Here is a 10,724-nt window from a genome sequence, read left to right on the forward strand (position 1 = left end):
TCGATGTTAGCGCCACGATAGGTTCTGACGTCGATGATATCTGAGAAGTGCCGACCTTCGATCAAAACGTGGTCAATTTGTATTTCCGTTTGCTGACGTGATCTTCAGCTTTTTTCAGACAGTCTCAGCTCAATAGAGGCAAATATTGAGTGTTTTGGTCGAAAAATTATTCAAGATTACCTTAGCATGGGTTCCCTCTCATTGCTCGATTCCGGGGAATGAGATAGCGGACTCGCTAGCTAAGATGGGCGCTTTAGAAGGCACTCTTTTTGAAAGGCAAATTGCTTATAATGAATTTTTCCACATTCCTCGTCAGTATACGCTCGTAAGTTGGCAGCGCATGTGGAGTGAAGATGAGTTCGGTCGTTGGTTACACACGATTATCCCTAAGGTCTCGACGAGTGCATGGTTCAAGGGATTGAATGTAGGTCGTGATTTCATTCGCGTGATATCTCGACTTATGTCCAATCACTACAACCTAAACGCGCATCTCTATCGCATTGGGCTCGCAGCAAACAATCTTTGTGATTGTGGCTATGGCTACCACGACATCGAGCATATTGTCTGGTCGTGTATCCGGTTCCATGCTGCTCGCTCTCAGCACTGAGCACTGAGCACTGAGAGCACAAGGTAGACAATCTGATATCCCCGTCCGGGATATCTTAGGTAGCCGGGATCCTGATCTTCTGCTTCATCTATACCTGTTCCTCAGAAACGCCGATGTCAACGTTTAATGATGTTTCCTTCGTTGTGTCCCCGTTTCATATCCTTCCTATCCAAACGATAAACTTTTACTTAGTCGCGGCAATACATACACACACTCTTTACAGATACACGGGCCAAAGGTTGTGCAGTCCACTGATCATTCAACAAGAGCCAAAGGTTGTACCGCTTATGACAACTCTACACGAGCTGATGATTGCGCCGGCTAGTGACCATTCTATCCTGGATTCCTCGAGGCGAGAAAGACGCACCACGCTAGATATGGGGTACAGACTAGGGGGGCGTTGCTGATTAATGGTCAGCTGCATCCCAATAGGAGGTATCCCATGTCGGGCACACGTACAGAGCATCGAAGACTGCAACATACCAATTATGAGAACACTTGTAATACTAACCTCGAGCCAACCGCGAGTAATCGGTTACATATTACTAACATAGTTGTAAGCAAACATTGTCGAAATATTGAACTCCCGGCCCCGTTAGGCTGACGCCATATGAGCCTTAATAAAAATATATATTTTGGATAAAAAAAAAAAACATTAACACTAAAACTATCTTTATCACCATTGTTATAATTCGCTATCTATACACATTTTTCCAAAACATTTTCTGTGTATATCAAAGTCAATAATTATCCAATCCTAATGGCTAGTCGATCCTATGCCAATCCCTCCACGAATTTGTGTTTGCCGGGGACTATTATGAAATGTGCTCTTCATCGTGGAAAATTATCTGCGTGTAGTGTCAATAGTCAGAGTCTTTGTGCTTTGTAAGTCAGATAAACTGAGACAAATACTTCACCTTGCTTCAGTCGATATCGTCTGTGTTAATGAGACCTGGCTCAATGAACGCATTGATGATTTTGGGCCTGATTCTCCAGCGCGAATGGAATGTGACAACAATGAACACCTCAAAGTCACATGACCCAAGTCACCGTATCACCGAAGGCGATTGTCCTGACGCGAGAGGTTCATTTTGGAGTAAAATACTCAATGAATTACAAATGGTGCAGTGTTCATTGAAATATATGTCAAAGCTTGTGTTTTTTGCAAAGGCTAAAAATAAAAGAAATATATATTCATGTAACACATTGAATACATAGAATGTGTTACATGAATATATATTTCTTTTATTTTAAAAATTTTCATTCCTTGTTACAAATATGTACAGGAAATAATTTCGTTCATCTTTATAAATGTTTTCCTCTTATTATAATTGATGAAAAATAATATCACTGGGATAAGAAAACAAATGAAAATATATTTTCAAATCTCTTTTTGCATAGTCCCTTTGCATTAATATGAGTGTATGTTGTTTCAAGTGTTTTGATTTCGTATCCGTGTTTTGATTCCGCATTCGTTTTTTGACTTAGTGTCCGGTGCTGATTTTAGCGTAATTATTGCTTAACAGTTTATCGGAAGGTTGACTATTCTTTATAACTTTACAGTGAACATTAATTTTATAGTCGCCTCACATAAAAGTCATCAAGGTAAGATATATTTATTATCGCAATTAAATAAATTTAAAAGCTAAATTTTGTTCACAGACAATGAGCCGATAAGAATGATAGAGCTGTCAAGGATCTTGTAATTCCACTGTCCGAAACTGCGCTGTTATCGTTTGGATTCTCACTGGATGAGCCCGGTGAGCACGCATCTCGCATCTACCTTATGGTCAAGCTGGGTCTTGAAATGGATAAGCACGAAGCTATGAGCACAGATGATACTCCAGCCGCAACTACTGATGAAGATGCTCCTCCACTAGTGGATGACACCGAGGATGCCTCACACATGGAAGAAGTTGATTAAACATATACGGTTTTTAACTACTTAAGTAGCTTTTCGTAATTTTTGAAAGTCTGATTTGGAGAAAGGAAACGGTATGCTGAATTGAGTTTCTCGTATCAGTTAGGGTCAACTATTGTAAACATTCAATTTAATGTTGTACCGCGTTATAACGGCTGCAGAACATGTATATTCTTGTCATTAGTAATAGCATGCCAAATACTTGAACTGACTACATGTTAATAATAAATATAAATTATTTCAAAATTCACAGTTTAACTGGATTGCATTCGAAATTGGAACGGCGAATTATTAGAGATCGTTCAATTCCTTTGGAAATGCCTAATTTTTGGTTACCATTGCTGGTACTAGTCGACAACAAATGAGGATACGACTTCAAAAGTCACAAAATAGCATGTTTTTCCACTGCAATCGTCCACGAGAATTGAGTGAATGTTCATGAGAGTTCATTCAAGGTAAAAATCTCTCCACAGTCGCCTTCAGGAATTGAGTGAGGCAATTTTTCCGAGCTGTCACTTCTCATTCGCGCATCAGAATCAGTCCCTTTGTTTTAGGAATCGAAGGTTATAATATAATCATGCAAGACGGGAAAGGACGTCTAGGTGGCGGAATCATGATGTATATGAAAGTTGGAATGAGGTATAAAGTTATAGATGTTTCTATTTATCAACCTGGTATTCTGTGCTCTGAGTATATAGCAGTTGAAACGAGAAAATTTTTCTGTCTGCATTCTATAATCCACCAGAAGTAGATTGTGCTGACACAATTGATAAGTTGTTGTCTAACTACGGAACATAATTCGAAAACGTACTCTTAGGACCTGATCACGAACATCACCTTACGGTGAAAACGAAATCGTTTTCACTGTGAAGTGACGTTCGTGATCAGGCCCTTAGTAGGTGATTTCAACACGAATCTTCTCGATCACAATTCTACCAAGACATCTAGATTCAAATCTATACTGTCTATCCAGCAGATGTTGAGTTTAGGTTGCGAACCACAATTTTTCCATAAAAATGGCGCCTCCCAATTGGATTTTATGCTGGCTAACTGTTATTCCCGTTTGCTTCGCTTCAATCAAATCGACGTGCCTGTTTTCTCAAATCATGACTTAATTTTCGCATCACTTGATTTTGAAATGTTGCCAACTCGAAGACAAGTTGAATATCGAGACTTTTGTTCAATGGATGTAGATGGTATTTTTCAAGCCTTGATTGGTTTTTATCGATCAAATGATCCTAATGTATTCCTAAATTTTTGCAACTCAAATATAAAATACTTGCACGATAACTTTGTACCTATTCGAACATTCATACCGGATTAAGCTAAAAACCCCTGGTCTAATGGTCGCCTCTGTAGATCCATCATTGATCGTGATCTGGCTTACAAAAAGTGTTCAAAACACTTCGGAACAAAGTGACTCTCTTTATTCGTCAGACGAAGGAAACGTTATATGGTAGCCGGATTGACACCAATAAGGAACATATATATTTGATAAGGAACAATCAAACAACTATGGAAGAGATGGAAGAAGATTGAAGATTGAGATTGAAAATCTAAGGGCTAGGTGATTCTAAAAAATCATCTCCAGTGTCATTCGATTCAAATGAAATAAATGAAGTTAGCAATTTTTCTGAAAGATCGAGTTCTGTTCAAAATGACAACAATCAGGCCTCTATTGCACGAAATTAATTTTATTTCAATTTAATAAGTGAAATTGATGTCGTAATTGAATTATTCCACATGAAATCTAATGCAACAGGTCTTGATTTTCTTCCAATCAAATTCCTGAAGGCAATCAATCCAGTTGTGATTAAACCCATAACCCAGTTATTCAACTGCATCATAACAACAAGCATTTTTCCCGAGGGTTGGAAGAAGTCGAAAATAATTCCATAAAGCTAATTTGGACAATATTCAGAATCTACGTCCAATAAGTATACATTGTGCCTTATCTAAGGCAAGGCGCTTGAATAAATGTATAACAGGTGAAGCAACATCATCACTTCAATAAGAAGGGGATTACTGTTTGTGGAGTGGGGTTGTTCGTTTTGTTATTGCTAGGATACGCCATTTTTGCATTTTCACATGCGAGAGTAGTGGATGAACGGGATGAGAATGAAATTCAAAATTGGCTTTGCAAAAAATTGGCTGAAAAAATTTTCTAACCATTCAACCACACTTGTTCAATCATATTTAACAGAACGAATCCAGACAGTTTTATGTAATGGGGAATTTTCTAGACTCCTTCCTATATGCTCTGGAGTACCTCAGGGCTCAATTCTAGGACCAATTTTGTTTCTCTTTATATATAATTAATCTTCCTCAAGTGTTGAAGTTGAAAGCCTTGGCATTACTATTCAATCCAACTTCAGTTTTGATAAATATATATTTAAACAGTGTGGGAAAGTGTATGCTGATCTTCGTACATTGTATGCTACTACATCTTTCCTCAGTGCGGATATGAAACTCAAACTTTTCAAAAGTCTTGTATTACCTCATTTCATCGCTTGTGATTTCCTGCTCTCCGAATCATCAATGTACGCTCAATCGAGATTACAAATATCATTGAATTCATGTGTACGATATGTATTCTACTTGAATCGATTTTCCAGGGTTTCCCATTTACAATATCGTCTGATTAATTGCCCATTTATAAAGTTTGCGCCTATGAGATGTTGTTTATTTTTATTTGATTTTGCGAGAAAAAGTTATCCTGGCTATTTACACGAAAAATTTAATATCTTGAGAATCGCGCGCTCAGGGAAATATGTTATCCATCGACACTCTACTTCCAAATACGGCAATTCATTCTTCGGTTGTTCACATTGTAACTCATTACCCAACAATCTTACTCCAATTAAATAAATGAAATAAAATAAACAAATAAATAATTTAAAACTTTCACTAAATCAGATTTACAAATACAAATATTTACAATTACATTGTTTTTCGCGTTTCAACTGAACCTGAAGTAAAATCAAAAGCAAATTTATCAAATATCTCTATATTATTCACCGGTGATATTGATGATAATGTGGGATTGATGTTGGATTCTTTCGATGTATGTTGTTTAGTTTTCCCATGAAGTGGTTGATGATGGATCAATAGTACCTGAATTCCGTTGGTATCAAATGATTTGTTTTAATATGATGAAGATACACATGATCAGTCACAATCCATCATCATACCATTAAACATTATGATGATTCGACAGATGTTCGAAGCTTATTGGCATTTATAAAATTGCGCAGTTTGTACACACTTGCGTAATTACATCTATTACTCGCGCCACCGATGAATCTTCGTACTGCACAAAATACCGATGACAGAGATCAGTCAGCTCATGTCCTAAGAAAACCAACTTTGGTACGATAGGAAACACTCGTTCGTTGTATCTTGTCCGATTGGTGCGTTTCCTAGATGTTTGGTTGAGACCAAGATGGTGGAGTTAACAGGTGGCTCGTAATTTACACTATTTAGAAAAGACGTATGAGGAATGGCAAGACGAAAAGTTTGGATTTGTTTATGTTATTACTTACGTTGGTATGGTTACATTTGATTTCGTCGAAGGTATTTGAAGCAGTATAATAAATAAACAGTTGTCGTTGAAAATAGTAACCTAGTAACCTTTATGTATATGCTTCCGCCAGCTGACTCGGCTAATGTGATTCAGGGAGTGCTTTGATCGTGGTACCGCCACTGGCGCATAATTTGCAGCTTTGTTTTTTGTGCTGGTTCATAACGACAATCAACCGTGCCGGTGAAACTGTAGTCAATGTTTAGTGTTGTTTGGATATCATCTATGTAAATAAGTTCAAACTTACGGGATACGTCCGAACGGCAATTCTGACATTACGTTTTACCTTCCACTTCACTTTCCTTGGTTGAGACTGATAGCGAATTCGTTTTTAAAACTGAGTCAGTGCCAAACTGACTCTGTAATAAAAAAACGTTTTCAGTTTCACGAATGCGGTGGTTTTTTGGTGTGCGTTATATAGTCTGATTTGTTTATATTTACGACGGCAAATGTACAGTGTCGACGTCTGGTGGTGATATTAGTGCTTGGGAGGTAAATTGTTCTCCATCAGATCAGAAGGGCCAAGTGCAGTGTAAACATATAAAAGTTTGAATGAAAATTTTTACTTAATATTGTTTGATTACCTAACACATGTAGTTCTGACCAAGGATGGAAAACAAGGGAGCATGATGTGATTTACGATTAATCGCAAACTGCACAGATCGCAATCTGTGCAAACTGCGACTAACTATTAATCCTCACCCATCATAGCCAAATGATTTTCCCTTGGTAACTCTGAGTTGACCAAAGCATTGCTAGACTGAAACTAGTTCGAATAATTGAGTTACTCTCCTTCCTCGTTTTGTTTTCAACTCCTAACAAGACTTTGCTCCATGGGAATGAGTGTCTCTATGACGTACGATTCTCGCTCTCTCGTCCGGGCGTTCAATTTTTCTTTCCGAGCGCGTTTACTTCGATGAAACTGGGTAAAATAAAAAATGCGCTACAGCAGATAGGACGACTTTAATGTTTCATGTTTCACAGAGGATTTCTCAGATGGTGTTTAAATTAATCAAGAGACTACAAACAATAATCCCCCTCAAATCACTAATTTTATGAGTTAATGTAAATGCGTTATTGGCCAAGGCTATTACGACATCGAACACGTGGTCTTGCGAGATATATTTTTCCGCCTGCCCAAATACAGACCACTTTTTTCGGAGCCGAGTAAACTGGTGTCTAGAAATGACCTTGATTACCTTGAATTAATCAAAAAACAGGAAGTGGGTTATATCTATGGTATAACCGCAAGGGTGACGTAGGACTATCGTTGATTTAGAGATCATTTGTATGAAGTTGAATCTGAATTCATTCTGAATGAATGAATATTTGGAGAACTTCGAAAACGAGAGCGTTACGTTGGAGGCACAAGGTTTTATGCATCCAATATTGGATACGGAAATATCCTACTGATGGGGAAGAATAATCTTCAGAAGCTATCCTGTTGATTGCGATTGATTGAAAAATCACAAAACCTAATGTATTTGGTCACAGTGTTACATGGATAGAAAACATTAAAATAAACTCTTTCATATGAATCTAATTTTAAATTCCCAGAGGAACTGGCAGATTATTTTCAGTAACGATTAGATATTTCCACATTTTCCTCGATACTGGAAGCCCACCAGTGGTTAATGCTAACTCGATAACCATCTGTTAATAGCACTTGATTGAAACATATTTGGTCACAGTGTTACATGGATAGAAAACATTCAAATAAACTCTTTCACATGAATGTATTTTTAAATTCCTAGAGCAGGGGTTTTCAGATTTTTTTTATGGCAGAGCACTTTTTATAGCAAAAATATATGATGGAGCACCGGCATGTTTTCATCAATAAAACAAATTCTATCTGTATTGACATTACTCAACTTAGGACAACTCTATTTTGGTTACGCGTATCAGTCACACGACTTCTAACCCAGAGAAAACAAAATAAATCACTATATTCCTAGTGAAATTGAATTGAAGATTTTTTTTTTCAAGGTGGGTTTTCAAGTGGGAGCATTTGCTATAACTTCTCGGAGCACAAATTTCCCGCGGAGCACCGTTTGAAAACCCCTGTCCTAGAGGAACTGGCAGATTATTTTCCGGATCTTTCTCGATCCAAACGGAAAGAATTCCGTGCGTGTATGTGTGTGTGTGTAGCGGCTGCTTCGAGATCTTCCCGGGGAACCGTTTGTAGCATCACTCTCCTCCTGATGGATTCCCTTCTGGCCTAAGGTGCACAAACAGGCTCTTGGTGACACCGTTCATCCGCGCTTTCATGATAAATGAAGAGCTTCACCACAACAGCGACAACATGCTCCAATCGCTGTTCAATTAGAACTGAGTGGATTTCCGAGCGGCGCTCGCTTATATACCGATTGGTGATTTCAATAGCCTATTTTGAAAGCAAATTTAAGACTATTGAAACAAGTTTTTGGATCAGAAAGTAACAAATATAGAACGCGTAGATATTTTATCTTTCGAATGAAGTGTTTATCATACCATTTCGTTCAGTTGTTTAGGAGCTATTAACACTCAAAATCTCGGTCTCCGGCGTAACGCTTTCGTTTTCGAAACTTTGATTTTACACCCCGGTATAGAAATGAAAGACGTAGTCCTACGTCAAAACATAAATTAGCGCAAATATGTCAACATGTGTTTTTTTGTTTAAGCACGTAAATATTTGCTCATAATTTTTTTGGATTGTGGCACTCTACATAATTTGTATGCAGATAGACTATCCACAGTTTGTGGGGGGATGGAATACTCATACAACTCAAATGGATAATGATTATCTGCTATCACAAAGCTGAGAAATTTTTTGACGTTTTGTTTTACTATTGATTCATTCAAAAAAAAAGCTTTATTTTTAAATGTTTTCTTATCCTGAGACTGGCTCACCATATTGCACTGCTACTAAAACCGTAGGCTAACTTCAATGATATTTTTTATTCATTTTCGGCGAATAATCAATAGAGTGCCGTGTTATGAAACATCAGAATAATAGCAAAAACAATATTACGATCATAAGGTGTAGGACAGGTTATTCCAGACGACATTGGAATATATTCCATCTGACCATCTTTAGAAAGGTTAATGACCTTCAAAGGATATATTTATCTTGGGCACATTGAATTGATGTTCATGACTTCCAGTCGGACGTTTATTCGCTCTGATAGTAATTGTGTGGTCCTCACAAAGCATATATTCCAATGCCGTCAGTTCACTGAAATTATTCGCATACCGTTTGATGATAAGGTAGGATGTTGATAATCATTTGCTGCGATACCTATTGTTCCAACAGTATTCATTCGACAATATGAAGACTGAATACCTAAAATTAACCAGATTCAACCATGCAAATCTGCGGTCAAAGCAGTATGTGCACTTGAGAGATGCAACAAGTTTGAAGGGATATAAAAAAACATTAGTCGTTCAATAAATCTACTGTCACATATGTCGGAAGTCCACGATACATGAATATCATACGTCCATACTATTTCATTACATTTATTCGCAACGAAGAACGTAACCACACAGAATTGAATTAACCAAATATGTGATCCGTTTTATCCACAAAATAAAAAAGGGTCTGAAATTCAATCGAATTCGAAAGGTGTTTCGTGAAGTCACTAATTGAATTACTATTGGTAAAATTATTTGGAGAGAAATGTGAATGTTCAGAATTATTGGAATCTAAAAACGATTTTGGGCGGGATGAGATTCGCCCAAATCTGCTGGTAATAAAATTAATCAATTGCATCCATTACCCGTCTGCAGTTTATCGGGCGGGAGACGACAGCAAAATAAAATCGACACGAGACTGAGTCAGCCACTCACTGCGGTCTGTGCAATAGAGAATTAAAAATCCCTCGATGAGTGTCGTAAGATTTCAGTTGATCGTCTCTTGTTACACTTTCCGATCAAGAACTCATCATCCGCTCTATGGAATGGGATTAATCGTTTGTGGCTTGCACTCACGATAAAACTTGAGTAGTAGAAGTAATGCTTCGAGAGTGCAAGCAGTGGGGATTCCGCTCTCATATTGCTTTTTTGAGATCTTGGTAGCTCACCGTTCCAAGTATTCTCTCTGTGTACATATGAAGAATAAAAGAGCCTCGCCTGCTGGGGGTGATTTAAAAACATCCGACTAGAGGGATATACTTATTCATTGATCGTTGAATGTGATTTTTTACCATCCCTGGTTCTGACACTCACTTAACCATTTGTCGATGCATTTCCTGTTTGTTCCACAAATAATTACTATTATAATATAAAACCATCATTAGTCACAGTTTTCGTTCAATATTCTGCGATATCGGAAAAAAACTTTTATTTAAACACATAAAATAAATATTCGATACGTTAAAGTAAATTTTCATTCATAATTTTGATTTTGAAATTTATTCCACCTGAATATCCATCATTATTTTCACCTCCCAATGAAAGCACACGTAGCTTAATGCCGTCTACTCTACTCTTCAAAATCAGAATCCGAATTGGATTACGATTCCAATAATACAAAAGCAAAAGCAGCAGGTTTTCCATTTTCAAAGTCTTTATTTTTAGATTTTCCAAAACAATATTCGGAACTTGACAGTTCAGTATAGTTGTATTGGTGAACCCGA

At 37.4% G+C, this 10,724-nt stretch overlaps 1 long non-coding RNA gene across 1 annotated transcript; it reads left to right on the forward strand.

Annotated features, from left to right (window-relative positions):
- The first annotated feature begins 1,952 nt into the window (after window positions 1–1,952).
- LOC129773460 (uncharacterized) lies at window positions 1,953–2,774 on the forward strand. The gene is made up of 2 exons (XR_008742684.1): window positions 1,953–2,212; window positions 2,270–2,774. It is a non-coding gene; the product is annotated as an uncharacterized LOC129773460 (long non-coding RNA).
- The last annotated feature ends 7,950 nt before the right edge of the window (window positions 2,775–10,724 follow it).

The sequence above is a fragment of the Toxorhynchites rutilus genome, chromosome 3 (assembly GCF_029784135.1).
Source record: "Toxorhynchites rutilus septentrionalis strain SRP chromosome 3, ASM2978413v1, whole genome shotgun sequence".
Lineage (NCBI taxonomy): Eukaryota > Metazoa > Arthropoda > Insecta > Diptera > Culicidae > Toxorhynchites > Toxorhynchites rutilus.